This window comes from Stylophora pistillata, chromosome 9 (genome assembly GCF_964205215.1).
Source record: "Stylophora pistillata chromosome 9, jaStyPist1.2, whole genome shotgun sequence".
NCBI lineage: Eukaryota > Metazoa > Cnidaria > Anthozoa > Scleractinia > Pocilloporidae > Stylophora > Stylophora pistillata.
Genome location: NC_142527.1, coordinates 25,607,257 through 25,625,200, shown reverse-complemented (window position 1 = coordinate 25,625,200; position 17,944 = coordinate 25,607,257). Strand labels below are relative to the sequence as shown.

At 38.2% G+C, this 17,944-nt stretch overlaps 1 protein-coding gene and 2 long non-coding RNA genes across 5 annotated transcripts in view; all 3 read right to left on the bottom strand.

Annotated features, from left to right (window-relative positions):
- Positions 1 to 5,380, bottom strand: part of LOC148724046 (uncharacterized) — an 11,250-nt gene extending 5,870 nt beyond the window's left edge. The window contains exon 1 of the long non-coding RNA XR_015991820.1: positions 5,253 to 5,380. This is a non-coding gene — a long non-coding RNA (uncharacterized LOC148724046). The remainder of the gene's footprint in view (positions 1 to 5,252) is intronic.
- LOC111327876 (uncharacterized) overlaps positions 1 to 16,715 on the bottom strand; it is a 44,035-nt gene extending 27,320 nt beyond the window's left edge. The window contains exon 1 of one of the 2 annotated variants that reach the window (XM_088733086.1): positions 16,575 to 16,715. The gene's annotated coding sequence lies outside the window, so the exon portion shown is untranslated. Of the gene's footprint in view, positions 1 to 15,709; positions 15,782 to 16,574 lie in introns of those variants that run through there. The other variant, XM_088733087.1, reaches the window with a different exon arrangement.
- Positions 6,439 to 13,722, bottom strand: LOC148724045 (uncharacterized). Of its 2 annotated transcripts, none has more exons than XR_015991932.1 (2): positions 13,513 to 13,722; positions 6,439 to 7,803 (listed from the first exon to the last, which is right to left on the bottom strand). It is a non-coding gene; the product is annotated as an uncharacterized LOC148724045 (long non-coding RNA). The 2 variants fall into 2 exon arrangements; XR_015991933.1 differs by lacking the exon at positions 13,513 to 13,722 and adding an exon at positions 12,282 to 13,506.
- Positions 16,716 to 17,944: the final 1,229 nt, after the last annotated feature.

Genomic DNA, 17,944 nt, shown 5'->3' with positions numbered 1-17,944 from the left:
AAGTATATAAACCAAACCTAGCTTGGCTGATGGTTTCGAAAATTTCATAACTCCACCAGCTTTGGAAGTAGTCCATCAATCACTAATTAGCCAAAATTCAAGGAGCACGCTATCGCTGTAGATATATCTTGAACCTCTTAAGTGGCTCTATTTACACCTTTTTCTAATCAACTGCGAGCTTCTTTACGTATCAACATTTTAGAAAAAGTCCTAAGATGTCCTCGATAAATTAGCGATACATCTTCTGCTTTAAAAGACACTACGATCACAACAGACATTTGCATACCATGCAAAATTCTCGGAAATGTTATTGTGCTATCTCGCTGGTCTCTTTTCCTTTCTCTGTCTCTCTGTGTGCCTCGGTGTGTGTCTCTCTCTCTTAAAGAAAAAAACCTTAAGTTTGCTTTTTACGCCTTTCTCGATGTACCACTGGAGTTTAACGAAAATTAGAGATAGAGAAAGAGACTCGAGAAAGAAAAAAATCAGTTTCCATGTATGTCTTTGTTAACATATTAATATATTAACCAGACTGAAACCTGTGAAAAGGAAACTTCACATCACCAAGCTTTTTTAAAATTTTAAACAGAATTGGTGATCTAGCAAAGGCTAAGCATTATAGAAGAAGTCCTCAGATATCCCAATAATATTGCAAAACATTGTCTTCTCCAGAGAACACTTCGATCACACGAAACAGTTGTAAGTCATGCAGTAAGCAAATAATTCAAAATTCTCCAATTCTCGGAAATGTTATTGTCTCTGTCTCTCTGACGGTCGCTCGCTCTGTTTCTCTCTCTCTCTCTCTTAAAGGGAAAGAAAACAACTTTAAGGTAGCTTTTTATCCCTTTCTCGATTTGCCAGTAGAGTTGGACGAGAGTTAGAGATTGGAAACTCGACTTGAGAAAGTAAATAAATTTTACATGTCTTCGTGCCTTAGATCAACAAGGAAAAGCTGTGCAGAGGAAGCTTTACATCATCAAGCTTTCCAAAAACAGAGACAGAGTTGATCAAGTTAAAAAAAACAGGGCTAAAAACGTTTAGTACGTTTTGTGCTTCGATTGTACATGTTTACCAAAATCTAGCACCCGCACCACGAATTTGCGTTTCAAATTTTCTGAAGCGAGCAGTAATCTTCAAACCAGTAAGGTCGTCAAAACAACGCGCCAAGTTTGATTACTGATCAAATGTTATCGGAAAGGTTATCGAGCCCTTCGCTAATCTCTCTCTCCAAAAAGAACCAACTGCAAGTTTGCTTTCAAACCCATTCTCAGTGTACCAGGGAAATTCAACAAAAATTAGAGGCTAGAAATCTCAACTTGATGTGTATTCTATTAACCAGGTAAACTATACTCAAACCTGTCAGAAGGAGTTTTGATCTGAAGCTTTACGATCAACAGAATTGGATTAAAAAAGAAAGCTAGATCAAGGAAGTTAATTAGTTTTGTCTGTTTGATGAAAATTTTCAGAATGTTTCGACATCGATTCTAAGCCTAGCCGACATATTACGCTAGCTACACGCGTTCGCGTTTTATGCCTTTTTGGAACGAGAAGCAAACCTCGAACAATTAAAGTAATCAGAGCAACTTTTACATGATCCACACAAAGATTCTCATCTAAGCTGACATGGCTATGTTATCAAAACAGACATCGTTTTTACCTTGAACTTGTCTCTTTCTGAGTTTTAGGAGAAGTCGACTCGGTGCCTAACTTGACATTCACACCTGACCAAAACTGTTTCTAAGAAATCACGTGATATTACTTCCCTTTACTGGCCTTATTTGGCTCAGCCAAACAAAACGATAGCCCAGTGGTCGGTCCGATGACCAATCCCTAAACGTGAAAGGAACATGCACTGTCGCCAGCGCTCCTTTCCCAAGGACAGGAGTTCCTGAGCCTTTTTCGGTGGAAGCCATGTGATGTGTCATATGCTTTCAGACTAGGCATAAATAGATTTTGCTATGCAACTTTTGAGCAACCTTTAGCGTTTTCAACTACTTTTTGTATTGCGAGCAACGGTCAACAACCTAGAGAAACTTTTGCCTTCCTCGGCAACTTTTGAGTCAACAAATAGTTAAAAACTGACCAAACTTCAAACTGACTTCAAGAATGTTTTTAATAATACAATACACCCTTTAAGAGCTATAATGCCAAAAAAGAAATCAACCAAATACAATCTGAGGAAAGAGACAAGTCACCATCCTAAAATAAACACTGATAGGTTCAAAAACACGTTTGTCAATCGCTTAATTTTTAAACATAATCTAGTCCTATAATTTTTATCTTGATTTTCTCTGTAATTTATATATATACCTTCTTTTAATGTTGTAACATAGGATATGTGATTATTTTTCTTATGACTTAATAAAGATTCAATTCAATTCAAACCATCAAAAAGGTCTTTATGAAAAGGTTTTATATTAAAACTGGTCAAAATTAAGGATTTCGTACGTTCTTACAAATAAAATAACACGTACGCCCACAAACTGGACAGCAGCTATCTAACGGGCGCTTACATCAAGCGGTTCTTCGCTCCTAATAGAGCTTCCCGCGCGTGCGAGGCACCACAATCAGAAGCTAAAATGTCTGACAAGGAAAATGAAAATAATACAGATATTTACCCTACTGAGGTTTCCATAGCCGTTGGGACACCTCTTAATATATAGTTCTGCAAGAGCTTCAGTTTTTAGAAAGCGTAAAAATCACGTCAACGAAGGCAAATACAAACAACGAGAAGCGGTAGCTCGACCTCGTCCTCAGGGAAAGGAAATACAACATGCGCTTGGGATCGTGTGAACGACTATCCAAAACGTCATTGGAAAATATATTCTATCGTTAGTTACGTTGAGATTATATTGATCACAACAAATGATGTTAAATTACACAGACAACGTCATGTTTTGAGTAGTAATCTAGAGCCAAATGAGTCTCAAAAGTAAGCAACTTTTTTAAAACCAAAGAAACAAAACTTCTGATTAAAATGCCTAAAAAATGTGTTTTTTCGGAATTACATACATTAGCTTCTTGTTTTTGCTTTTTGAAGATATTTGGTTGGACGGGGAGGCGGTGGCTTTAGAAACAAGTCATCCTCATCTCCAACCTATCTCTTCCTTTCAATATACTCATGGAGGCATGGGTCCGAATCCCGTGAAACGTAAACCCGACAATTCTCCTTTTTCCAAGAGCACTTTATGCCAAAGTACAGTTTCACTTGCTTCAAAAATTTCTTTTTGGTAAAAGAATAATCCTTCACTCCAACCTGCAAAAGGCCCACTTGGTCATGGAGTGTTTTGAGGGATTTTTCCCTTTAAGTTTCAAGCTCTCAACGCATGTTTCTAAAACAACAGAAAAACTAACAATAGAAAATTTGAAGTACACTTAAAATCGAGATATCAAAAAATGATTGAGCCGATGATTTTACGAATGCTTAACTGAAACCTACTTTAGCTTTACACTTTTTCCTATCCGTGCCTTCTTATGTTTTTTTTTTTTTTTTAACCAAACTGTCCCTCCCTCCCTATTTAAGCGTTCATTCTTGCCTGTGGAGTCTGGAAAGAGGCGAGGGTTTCTTTAAAACTAATTTTCTATCCTAAGCTGGAACCTAGCTTGGCTGAGGGTTTCGAAACTCCCTCAGCTTTGGATGCAGTCAATTAATCACTAATTAGCTAAAATTTAAGGAGCACTCTATCACACTAGAATGTATTTTGAACCTGTTAGGTGGCATCATTTACACCTTTTTCAATTCAGCCGCGAGCCTCTTTATGTCTTAGCATTTAAGCAAAAGTCCTAAGATGTCCTCGATAAATTAGCGATACATCTTTTGCCTAGAAAAAAAACACTAGGTCATAGGAGACATTTGCATACCGTGCAATTTATAAACAACTCAAATTCTCGGAAATGTCACGGCGCTTTCCTACCGATCTCTTTTTCTTTCTCTGTCTCTCTCTAGCACTGTCCTTGGTTGTGTGTGTGTACGTGTGTGTCTCTCACTTGAAGAAAACAACTTGGAGTTTGCTTTTTACCCCTTTCTCGATGTACAACTGGAGTTTAACGAAAATAAGAGATAGAAAAAAAAAATCAGTTTCCGAGATGTCTTTGTACCTAAGATTAGCATATTACCCAGACTGAAACCTGTGAAAAGGAAGCTTCACATCACTAAGCTTTTCTAAAATATTAAACAGAATTGGTGATGTAGCAAAGGCTTAGCAATATAGAATAAGGCCTCAGATATCCCAATAATTTTGCAAAACATTATCTGCTCCAGAGAACACTACGACCACAAGAAACTAATTTATAATTCAAAGTTCTCCAATTGTCGGAAATGTTATTGTCTGTCTCTCTGACGGTCGCTCGCTCTGTTTCTCTCTCTCTCTCTCTCTTAAAGGTAAAGAAAACAACTTTACGGTAGCTTTTTATCCCTTTCCCGAATTGCCAGTCACTGGCAGTAGAGTTGGACGAGAGTTAGAGATTTGAGACTCGAGCTGAGAAAGTAAATAAATTTTCCGCGTATGTCTTCGTGTCTCAGATCAACAAGGAAAAGCTGTGGAGAAGAAGCTTTACATCATCAAGCTTTCTAAAAACAGAGAGAATTGGTGATCAAGTTAAAAAACATGGCTGAAAATGTTTACTGAGTACGTTTTGTGGTTCGATTGTCCATGTTTACCAAAATCTATGCGCCCGCACCACGAATTGCGTTTCAAATTTTCTGGAGCGAGCAGTAATCTTCAAACCAGTATGGTCATCAGAATAACGCGCCATGTTTGATTACTGATTAAACGTTATCCGGGAAAGGTTATCGAGCTCTTCAAGCGCTGATCTCTCGCTCATAATACCAACTGCAAGTTTGCTTTCTAACCGCCCTCTCTCAGTGTACCAGTGAAATTTAACAAAAATTAGAGGCTAGAAAACTCAACTTGAGATAGAATCAAATTTTTATGATCCATGTGTCTTCTATTATCTAGGTAAACTATGCTCAAACCTGTCAATAGGAGCTTTGATCTGAAGCTTTACGATCAGTAGAATTGGATATGGAGTTAAAAAAAAGTTTGCCTTTTTGTTAAAAATTTTCAGAACGTTTCGAGCATCGGTTCTTCGCCTAGCCTACATATTAAGCAACACGAATTTGCAATTAACGGCGTTTTGGAACGAGAAGCAAACCTCGAACTAGTAAATTAATCAGAGCAACTTTGAAGTGATCCACACAAAAATAATCATCTAAGCTGACATGGCTGTGTTATCAAAACAGATATCGTTTTTACCTTGAGCTTGTCTCCTAAGTTTTGGGCAAAGTCCACTCGGTGCTTTACGCGACCAAAACCGTTTCTAAAAAGTGGCGTGATACTAGTTTCCTTTTATGGTCTTATTTGGCTTAACCAATCAAATCGATGGCCCGGTGATTGGCCCGGTGACCAACTCCTGCACTTGAAAGGAGCACGCACTGTCGCCCACGCTCCTTTCCCAAGAACAGCGGCTCCTGATTCTTTTTTCGATGGAAGCTGTGTGATGAGTTACATGCTTTCAAACCTCCATACCAAACCTCCATAGACCCAAGAAGCAAAAATTTTGATTGAAATGCCTTAAAAATTTTTTTGCTTTTTGAAAACATTTGGTTCGACTTTCAAATAACTAACGCTATGGATAGACCAATATTTTTACCTTCCATGTACTCAAGGAAGCATGGGCCCGGATCTCGTGAAACATATAAGCCCCGACAATTTCTCTTTTTTCAAGAACACTTTATGCCGAAATACAGTTTCTGTTGCTTCAAAGATTTCTTATTGGTTAAAAAATAATCCTTCACTCCGGCCTTCAAAAGGCCCACTTGGTCATGGAGTGTTTTGAAGGATTTTTCCCTTTTGGTTTCAAGCTCTGAAATGCAGGTTTCCAAAACAGCAGAAAAACTAGAAATTGAAAAGTTGGAAAACACTTGAATTCGAGAAATCAAAAAAGGATTGAGCCGAAGATTTTACGAATGCTTAACTGACACCCATTTCAAACTTATATTGTTTTTCCCATCCATGCCTATCCGGCTATGGCTTTTTTTTTTTTAATCAGTTACCAAACTTTCTCTCCCCTCCCATATCTAAGCGCCTGGCGAGTCAGAAGAGAGGCGAGAGTTTCTTCGCAACTAATTTTCAATCCTAAGCTGAAACATTTCAGAAAATGATTTTGCAAATATCCAAGTATCTAATGCTGAAAGGAGAGCCAGCCATTACATCTGTGAGTTATTTGGGCATGTAATTTACTGCAGTGCTTGACGTTTCGGCAAATATCCCCACAAAAGTGCAAGTTTTTCCCAAGGAGATTTTTCGGCAAACAACTTCTTTTGTCAGGATTCCTGAAAAAATAGCTATCGACACAAATATATGAAGAGTTTGTTGCCTTCTTTAAAATAGCATCGTAGGAAAACAGAAAGACTCCTTTTACAATACATCCGAAAAAAACGCATTTATTGCTTTTATTAACAAGTCACTCTCTAAAGATACCAAAATCTCGGCTGATAAGCGATGGTCATCTACAGCAACGTTTTTTCAAAAAGCAGTGTCACTACATATTAACGCATGCTGTCGAGGGTAAATACAGCTGCTCATTCACACAAACTTTGATAAAACACCACAGAATACTGAACAACCGTAGGCTTGACAATTACAGGAACATCCGGTTGGCTAATTCTCAACCTTCCCAACTGTAATAAAGCATACATTGGTTCTGTCTCTTGAGACCTCTAAATATCAACGTATACTGTCGCAGATCTGTGGAATACAAACTTAAAACACCACAGAACACTAAACACCTTAAGGATTGATAGTTACAGAGACATCCGGTTGACTAATACTCAACCTTCATAACAGTAACAAAGCGTACACTTGATTAAGTTCTGACAAATACTCCTAAAACAAACTAATAGTGCATATATTTTGAAATAAAAACTTAACGATGACTCACTCCAACCCCTTAAAATAGCCTCGGTCAGGCAATTCTCTATCCCACAGTACTCTTTGATATTCGTCTCATGGTTGGCGAACTCGTCACTACAAAACCTTCCATAACCTTTCGGATCGAGAATGCGGCTTTACCAGTACCTCACACACACGAAAAAAACACGTCAGGCCTTTCTCATTCGTGCAGCCACATCTCAGTTTGCTATGGTTGTGCGCATGCGTCAAGTACTAGTCAAGCAATAATCTCGACCTCTGAGCACCTCTGTACTGTCCATGAGCTTGTGACGAGAAGAACCTCTCGGTCATGCGCAGCAAGAGATGTCCCAGTATTTACTGCTTGGCACTTAAGAAAATGACAGATCGCAGTCAGGAAATATTTTTAAGGTTAACTTTTCTTACCGTGACTAATGGTTGAAATTTGTCAGTTTCTGCGCCAAGCGGCTAAATATTGTTGTCGTTTTTCAATGACTACATGTCCGTCAACAGAAAACATGGAACAAGTATTATCAACCTGCACTATTTCTGCCAATTCCTTTGAAGCTTGCTCTGTTCCAACTTGATTGGTCGCTTTCCTTTCAGCTTCAGCTTTACTGGCAGCTAGAAGAAAAGGCTCTTTTGCAATTTGTCCCACTGCATCCGTCCAAAAGGTCAATGCACCAGGAGTTACCAGGCGTCCAACTGCATACAGTAGGTTTAGTATTCCTTTACCTCCTTCGTCAACTGCGAAATACCCCGCCGCTTCGGCGAAATCTAGAAAAGTTCGTGCTCCAGAAATAACAGTAGCTAAACCTGCTCTAATAGCAAGCTTTATAATTAAATTTAATGCACATAAAATCCATGATTCTTTCGACATTTTTGCCAGGAGTTGCTGCGAAAAGAAATATAAGATAAAAGAGTCATAAATACTCTGGAGTAGTGACGGTTAACTGACTAAATGGGATGTAAAACTGGATGGTTCTTGGGTTTGAGATGGCCTCTGAGATGCATACAGGTCTTAACCAAATAGAAAACTCATGGGTCAGTTAAACACTGAAAGTATCACTTGTTAATAAGGATTCCTTCTCGGTACAGAATGCGCGCACCTTATCGGTCATATCACCTGCGCCCAGATGATTCGTGTTAATTTTGGCTCATTTTAGGAGTAGTCATTTACTAAGGTTTATACGTGTACCTTTATTTTTACTAATTTTGATGGGAACGCAATTTCGTGAAAATGGGACGGGTGTATTTCGCAAAACTTCAGGCCGGGAAGGCCCCGTAGGGTTTGTTATCGCTCGAGATCTCAACGCGATCGTAGTGCTTTAAGACAGTCAACAAGAAAAACAAAAATGACAGCTCGATACGATCGCACGATTGTTGTTTAAAAAGGTGTATTAAAACAGTTAAAATGATACTCTTTCATATAACAGACTCTAGAGTTTCCAGCAACTATATCCAAAGTATCCATTGACTACGTTTTTTTTCGTTGTTTCGTCATCAGAACAACCTTATAAGAATCCTTGTCTTTATCAACAAAGTTTTATCTCGGAAATACCTATCGTCCTTACCTTCTATTTGTCTCACGTTCGAATGGGTTTTATGGTGAAACGACCCACTGAAAACTGCGTCAAGGGTATCACGTTATCTAGATTTCCTTTTATTGCTTTATTTTATTGTCTTTTTCCTCGCATTGGCCAAAAGACCAGACAAATAACAGGCTAACTTAAGATTCCACTTCTTTCAAAATAACACAGTGTTCACCCCAATTCAAGTTGTCTTCTTTCTTCGCACAACCTGAGACTATTGTTAATCTTCAATTTATGGTTTTAAAAATTGGAATTGTTTATTTCATCTGTCTACAAGACGCAATAACAAAGCTGAACCGCCGTCGCCTCGCAGCCGGCCTAGTTAAATATCAAATATTAGATGGACATTTTCTTTTTGTATGATAATGAACTTCTTCGCGTGAGGGTTCGAGAGGATTTGAACAATTCGGTCGACCAAGGCAACTATTTTAGGAGCTATATTTATTCTAATGCAGGCCTTTCAACATCAAGTTAGACTTCAATTTACTTTCAACACTCATGAACATTACTCTGAACGAGAATTTCTGTCTCCAACCATGATGTGAAAGATAGTTCGAAGTAAATCTCTTCGGCTTCTACATCAACAACTGCATTTGCAAGTTTCATTAAGACGCCACCTTTCTACTTCCTTTTGCCCTTGGTAGATCAGTGAAAGTCAATCGATATAAAAAATTCACAAGAAAAAGGACTTGCTAAAAGGCTTAAAAAATTTCGAATTCCCAGGATATTCACGCTGAACTAGCGCTACGTTTTCTGTCTTACAAAATATCATGAACATCAGAAGGACCCGCCATGTTTGATTACTTATTTAACGTTCTCGAAAAGTAACCGAGCTCTTCGCTAATCTCACTCCCAAAAATCTTATCTCAGTGTACCAGTGAAATTTAACGAAAAAAAGAGAGAAAGAATCAAATTTGTATATGACTTATATGTGTCTTCTATTAACCAGGTAAGTTATCCTCAAACCTGTCAGAAGGAGCTTTCATCTGAAGCTTTACGATCATGCAGAAATGGATATAAAATTAAGAAAACTAGATCAAGCAAGTTAATTAGTTTCGCCTGTTTAATGAAAATTTTTAGAACGTTTCGAGCATCGATTCTACGTCTATCCGACAGTACTATGCAACACAAATGCGCGATTTACGGCTTTTTGGAACGAGAAAGGTAAAGTCTGTTTAAGAGCCTAGTGGCCCATTAGGCCGGTGCTTAACTCCGGTTTCTGTAGCATGAAGCGACTAGGAGTATTTCTACTCCCCCCCTTGATGGGATGCCAGTCCATCGCAGGGTTACCCCCAGCATTAAATTGCCGGTACCCATTTATACACCTGGGTGAAGAGAGGCACTGTGAGAGTAAAGTGTCTTGCCTAAGAACACAGCACAATGTCCCAGCCGGGGCTCGAAACCGGACCACTCGATCCGGAGTCGAGCGCACCAACCATGAGGCCACCACGCCTCCACTTTTGGAACGAGAAGCAAACCTCGAATCAGTTAAGTAATCAGAGAAACTTTTAAATGATCCACACATATATAACAATCCAAGCTGACGTGGCTATGTTATCAAAACCGATATCGATTTTACCTTCAACTTGCATTGTCTCCGTCTGAGTTTTGGGTGAAGTCGACTCGGTGCCTAACTTGCTAACTTGACACTCACAACTGACCAAAACTGTTTCCAAGAAATCACGTGATATTAGTTTCCTTTGATGGCCTTATTTGGCTGAGCCAAACAAAACTATGGCTTGGTGATTGGCCCGGCCGGTGACCAACCTCTGCACGTGAAAGGAGCAGGCACTGTCGCCTGCGCTCTTTCTCAAGAACCAAGTCCAATTTTCTAGCGTTAAAAATGATAGCCAGCTATTAGATGTAGCTGTGAGTTACTTGGGCGAGTAATCTACAGCTGTGCTTGACGGCTCGGCAAATATTCAATTTCATGATTTGATAAAAATCAATGTTAAAAGGAACTTAGTCTCGCAAAAATTGTCAAAATACCGATCTACATAACAATTATTCTAAGAATTGACACAAATGATTTCAATTTTCCGTAATGCTCCTTTCCAAAGGCACTGAACCAAAGCATACAACGAAAAAAAAAAACTGATGCAATTTAATATGTTTCATTTGCAACAAATGAGAACCATACAAGAGCAACGATGTTACGACTTGGTCAGTTTTATCTTAAAGTGCGTCCAGGATTCAAATTCATAATGGCGCTCTCTCCGGCGTAAAAGATTTCTTCTTCCATGCACTGACCTTTTAAGGATTACTGTGAATGAAGTGGTCCTCCCTGGAAATCTGTCATGATTGCGTTGTGTCGATTTGCTCATAAATTGCATAAAAGTTAGCCAAATCCGTATTCCTGCTTTAGTCAGGCAGAATATAATCTTCATATTATGTCTTCTTCAAGAAAGAAAGCCATGAATTGAATTGAAACTCATAGAAAAAACAAAAATACTTTTGTACTACCTTGAACGATTTCACTGCTCCCTCTACTTCGCTTTTACCCAAGACCTTCTTACAAACAAGAACACGAAATGTCTTGTCATGCGTGGCGAGTTAAGGAAACAAAAATCTCCTTGCGACCGAAAATGAGTTTCACTGAAGTATTGTTTTCACCTGAGGTTTGCAGCTACATGCACAACTTATCAACTGGAAAAGAACCGATATATATGAAAACTGAGAAATGAAACTATCTCTGATGAAAACTAGGTTCGTATTTTCTGTTTTAGCTGACCGTTATGCAGTTTATCGCCATAACGTTCAATAATCTGGTCGTTATCAAAGAAAATGAAAAAAAATTTGAAAATCGTAAACGAAGAAATTTGATAGCTGGGATCTCAGCTTTTAATAGTCTTATACACTCTTGCTTTCTTACAAAATTCTTATCATGTTTCGTTTTCATAAAAGAAACTCCTTGCTGGAAGGACTGATCTCTTTTAACTTAGAGAAATGTCAACAATTATTATAAAGAAAGGTTTTTGGACCAATCACAAGGCGAAATAAAGCGCATCAAAGCAAACCTGGTTGTACTTGCGAATCTCAGTTGAAAATTGCACTACACACCTCTGTACCCAGTATAGCGATGTGTTTCTCTCTATGAGGTCTCTTCTTCTTGACGTTCTCGATTTCAAGCAAAAATATATACTCTGATAGAACGTTGTTCGACATAAATTTCTGTTTTGTTTTCGAGGCGATATCTTCAAGTTGAATTCTTCTTTCCCACGAACTGATTTTCGTACCTACGCGCTATCCAAAAAGAAGAGTGGACATGCCTAATTCATACCCATTTTTTCTTTTTTTCGTTTTAACATTTTAGAAGGCAAATTTGCACATCATTCTTTGTTTCGTCACATATCACGTTAAGTGTCAGAAAAGAAATGTTCGTGGCCTACGGACTACTAGTCTAAATGTACAGTTTGTAGAATTTTGATCGCCTGATTCGATCAAGAGTTATGGTTATCAAGTAAATAAACCAAACCTAGCCTGGCTGATGGTTTCGAAAAAATTTTAACTCCCTCAGCTTTGGATGCAGCCCATTAATTTTTTATTAGCCAAAATTTACGGAACGCTCTATCACGATAAAATATATCTTGAACCTCTAGAGTGGCTATATTTACACCTTTTTCAATTCAACTGCGAGCTTCTTTATGTCTTAACAATTTAGCAGAACTCCTAAGATGTCCTCAATAAATTAGCGATGCATTTTCTGCATCAAAGAACACCACGAGTCATTTGCATGTCATGCCAAATAACTCAAAATTCTTGGAAATGTTATTGTGCTCACCAATGATCTCTTTTTCTTTCTCTATCTCTTTTGTCTCTCTCTGTCCCTCGGTCTGTTTTTATATTTATATCTCTCTCTTTAAAAGAAAATTTAACGAAAAGTAGAGATAGAGAAAGAGGCTTAACAAAGAAAAGAAAATGTCCATGTATATCTTTGTGCCTAAATTAACATATTAACCAGAGCGAAACCTGTGGGAAGGAAGCTTTTCTAAAAATTTTAAACAGAATTAGTGATCTAGCGAAGGCTAAGCATCACAGTGGAGGTCATGTGATCTGTAAAACATTTTGAAATTAATCTCGTCGGCTCCTAGATCAACAACTGCATTGGAAGGTTTCTTTTGTACGCCACCTTTCTAGTTACTTCCATCTTGGTAGATCAGTGAAAGTTAATCGATGTAGAAAACTTCAAAAGAAAAAGGACTTGCAAAAAGGATCAAAACATTTCGAATTCCAAAGATATTCCCGCTGAACTAGCGCTGCATTTTCTGTCTAACAGAATATTATGAACATCAATAGCATCTGCCATGTTTGAATACTAATTAGTCGATCTCGTGAATGTTATCGCCGATCGAGCTCTCCGCTAATCTTTCTGAACCCTCTCTCAGTGTACCAGTGAAATTTTAAAAAAATTAGAGGCTAGAAATCTCAACTCGAGAAATAATCGAATTTGTATATAATTTATAGGTGTCTACTATTAACCTCCAACTATGATCTGTAAAATAGTTCGAAATAAGTCTCTTCGGTTCCTTCATCATCAACTACATTAATTTACAACTGAGTTTCTTTTGGACGCCACCTTTCCACTTCCTTCGATATTGTAGATCAGCGAAAGTTAACTATAATAAAAAACCTTCACAAGAAGAAGGAATTGCAAAAAGGCTTAAAACATTTTCAATTCTCAAGATATTCCTGCTGAACTAGCGCTGCATTTTCTGTTTTACAGAATATCAAACTTTACGATAAGCAGAATTGAATATAAAGTTAAACTAGACAACAAGTCAAGCAAGTTGATTGATTTTTCCTTTTTTGTTTAAAACTTTCAGAACGTTTCGGGGATCGGCTCTTCACCCAGCCGACATATTACGCAACACGTATTCGCGATTTACATCTTTTTGGAACGAAAAGCAAACCCCGAACCAGTGGATTATTTAAAAGTTGCTCCGATTTCTTCAAACAAAAAATACATATTTAAACTGACATGGCTGTGTTATCAAAACAGATATCGTTTTTACCTTTAACTTGTCTCCTTTTGAGATTGGCAGTAATGGTCTCGGAGCCTAACTTGAAACTGACGACTGACCAAAATAGTTTCTAAGAAATCACGTGATGCTATTTCCCTTTTCTGGCCTTTATTTGGCTCAGTAAACAAAATTATGGTCTGGTGATTGGCCCGATGACCAACCCCAGCACGTGAAAGGAGCATGCACCGTTGCCCACGCTCCTTTCCCGATAACAGCGCCGGGTTACTGAGCCTATTTTCGGTGGAAGCCGTATGAGTCACGTTCTTTCAGACCTCCATACCGACCCGCATAAACCAAAGACGCAAAACTTGTGATTGAAATGCCCGAAAACAGTTTTTGTTTTTATAACCCATATCATTATTGATTTTTGTTTTTTTGCTTTTTAAAAATATTTGGTTGGACTTTCGTTTAATGGTAAACTTAATCCAGACACTGTCCACGATTCGCCCGACATTTTTGTCAATGGTTAATGCGACGAAATCTACAAGTTAAATGTAAAGAATTTAGATTCGTAAATATTCTGGAATGATGATGATCGACTGGTTAGACAGATGGCACCTGAGATAGGTTTGACATGGCGGAGAAATGGAGTACTGTCTCCAGAGTCAATCAAAATACTGAAGGTAGCACTTTTAGACCTGGGATGTTATCCTTTACTAAAACATATATCAGGAGATCTTTGGAGAACGCTCGCTTTCTTATCCGCGCTTTTAAGTTAATAGTTAAATTGTCTCATTGTGAGTTTTCTGAGGTTCTCTATTCAAGAAACGCCCATGATTACGGTAAAAAATGGACTTTTCTTGAGGAGTGCAAGCGTGTATAGGAGATAGGCTCCTACAACCGATTCGCAAGGTGTTGAATATATCTAATACCAATCTACTACGGTTAACAGAAAAGTAAAAAAATTAATATAAATCATTATGAAAATTTAATGTTGATTTTCATTGTTTTAAAACACATTTACCCGCTGGTTTTTACCATGAGAGTCTATAGCAACAAGAGTAATTCCAGACTGAGCCGTTGTTAGGTTGATATAGAACAATTTTCTGTTTTCCCGCATTAGGCATAGGACCAGAGACTGAAATAGGAAAATCCTTTCAAAATTACACATCGTATACCCCATTCACACCAATTAAAACATATTTAGTAACCGGGTTTACGAAACTAAAATGCTGAAGAAGCAGAGAACTGATGAGAAACTCAACTCACGAAAATTAAAATGCTAAATTGATAAACATCGGTTTTAGCAGGTTCTGTTAAGAATTATAGCGCACTTTGCGTCGTGGGATATCCATAAGTCAGGCACTTGAGAGTGGGAAAGGTCATTTCGCGAACGTGGAAATGGAATTTACAATGGTTGACTAAATCCAAAAATTCATTGGGAAAAACAGCCTCCGTACATGTCCAGTACACCCAATCTGACTCGATTCGTCTACGGTCGTTGAGGAATCGACTCACCGGAAGTCGTATCGCGCGTTAACACACAGAAAGTCGAGGGACCCGAGTATATGAGTAGCATCATGAAAAATGAAACGGCCGGAAGTCCATTGTCAGATAAACCTCGTCCTCAAATCGTTAGACAGGGTAGGAAATGTTGACGAAACGACACGATGCGCACAGGTTGACTCGACTACAAATGGACACGCGCATTCAGCAGATAATTGGCTAATAAAACGAGTGAGGCTTTTCCGATATTCCTAATGATTCTTGAGGAAGCATATTTTGAATTTTGTAAAACCTCACACAATTTGTTGCGCAAATATGTGAGGAACATTCTGGCCAATTTTCATGACAATCCAACAGTCTACATACCCTATTAACTCGTTTTAATAATGGTAACTTGCGCACAAATAAATTTATCAGGAAAAACAAAAGGAAAAGTGAGTAAAGCAGGCTGGGGAAAAATAACAACTTTTAACTTAAAACTTTGGCTCGGGCTATTTTCTCTTTATAGTTGTTTGAAGAATACTCTTATCTTAAAACGTTTTGCGGAATGCGCTAGAAATTCCCTTTTGTTGTGCAAAGCTAGTCGCGATGTAAACAAATTATGCAATTCGAGTTCCCAGACGGAAGCAAACAGTCCGTGTCGAAAGCAGCTACTTTGCATAAATTGCTACAATTCGCGGAAATGTTTTTGTGCTCATCGCTGATATTTCTCTAGGAATCAATAATGGTAGTTGTCTTCTTGCTAACCCTCTCTCCATGATTCAGCAAAATTTAACGAAAGGTGGAGGTTCTAAAACTCGAATAAGGAAAGCAAACAAATTTTAATTATATAGAAGGTTAAAAAAAAGACGTATTTTGACAATAAATTATGTGGGGAAGGAAGCCTTTTTACTTTGAAATTCTCCACTTCTTCAAGGATACGTTGTCGATATCTTTTATATATTCCTGGCATCTTTTACTGTGAGTTGCTGAAAATTGTTTTTTTTTCCATCTGGCACTTTAATCAGGCTAGAATCGAACCGTCGATTTCGTCAAACGTTGCTTAAAAATTTCTCAGACATTATTTATAAGTTGTGAGTGTCATTGGCATTATATCACCTTAGCAAAGATCTGTTTGACTTATTCGCCTACGTAGTCAATTTTATCTTAGAAAGTCTCCAGGATTTAACATCATAGTGGCGCTCTCTTGATGAGATTTCTTCTTTCAAGCACAAACCTTTTAGGGATTGTTTTGTATAAAGCGGTCCTCTCTGGAAATCTGTTATGATCGTGTTCTATCGATTTTCTTATAACCTGTATGAAAGTAAGCTTATTCCTGCCTTTGTCAGGCGGATTATAACCTTTAGATCATGTCTTCGTGAAGAAGGGAAGCCATGAAATGAAATGAAACTCACAGGAAAAACCAAAACACAATTTTTGGAACGTCTCAAGCATCGATTCTACGCCAAGCCGACATTTTATGCGACACGAATGCGCGATTTACGGCTTTTTGGAACGAGAAGCAAACCTCGAACCAGTAAAGTAATCAGAGCAACTTTTAAATGATCCAAAGAAAAATATGAATCTAAGCTGACACGGCTATGTTATCAAAACAGATATCGTTTTACCTTCAACTTGTCTCCTTTTGAGTTTTAGGTGTAATGGTCTCGGGGCCTAACTTGAAACTGACAACTGACCAAACAGTCTCTAAGAAATAACGTGATGTTATTTCCCTTTATGGCCTCTACTTAGCTTACAAACAAAATTATGGCCTAGTGATTGATTGGTCCGGTGACCAACCCCTGCACGTGAAAGGAACATGCACTGTCGCCCACGCTTCTTTCCCAAAAACTGCGGTTACTGAGCCTTTTTCGGTGGAAGCCGTATGGTGATGAGTCACATTCTTTCAGACCCGGCTCCATACCCACCTCCATAAACCAAAGACGCAAAACTTCTGATTGAAATGCTGGAAAACATTTTTGGTTTTAATAACCCATATAAAAATTCATTTTTTTGTTTTTTGCTTTTTTAAAAATATTTGGTTGGACAGGAGGAGGTGGCTTTGGAAACAAGTCCTCTTTATCTCTATCCTGTTTCTTCCTTTAAAAGAACTTAAACCATAAATAGACTTACATTTTTACCTTACCGTGTACTCAAGGAGGCGTGGGTCTGAATTCCGTGAAACATGAGCCCGAAATCATTCTTTTCCGAAAGCACATTATGTCAAAATAACAACTCCCTTACTTCAAAGATTTCTTGTTGGTTAGAAAAGTAATCTTTCAATCCACCTTTCAAAAGGCGCACTTGGTCATGGAGTATTTTGAGGGATTTTCCCCTTTTAGTTTCAAGCTCTGAAATGCATGTTTCCAAAAACAGCAGAAAAACTGGTATTCGAAAAGTTGGAATACACTTGAAATTGAGATATCAAAAAAAGGATTGAGCTGACGATTTTGCAACTATTAAGCTGAAATCCGTTTCAGTCTTCCATTTTTTCCCGCACATGCCTTCTTATGGCTTTTCTGTGTTTCTTTTGATTAGTTACCAAACAGTCTCTACCCTCCAAATCAAGGCGCTGTTTCGTACCTGACGAGTCTGGAAAGAGGCGAGAGTTTCTTTGAAACTAATTTTCAATCCTATGCTGGAACATTTCAGAAAATGGTTTGCTAAGTCCAATTTTCTAGCACTGAAATGATAGCCAGCCACTACATCAGTGAGCTACTTGGGCGTGTAATAAACAGCTCGGCTGTGATTGACGGTTCAGCAAGTCATATCAAACTATTTCCCCACTACGATGGACATTTGTTTTTGTCGGTTTCAGCCTGGCGCGGCCGCTAACCCAGATGCCCTCCTGAGCAATTTTTCAAAATGGCGGACAAGCCAAAGAGAGAGATTAGAGAACCAAAGCGATTCTGCAACGAATACTAAGCATACACCCCTGTTAAAAAGGTCATTTCGCAGAAAAAAGATACAAAATTGTATGATGTTGAAGTCACGAGGT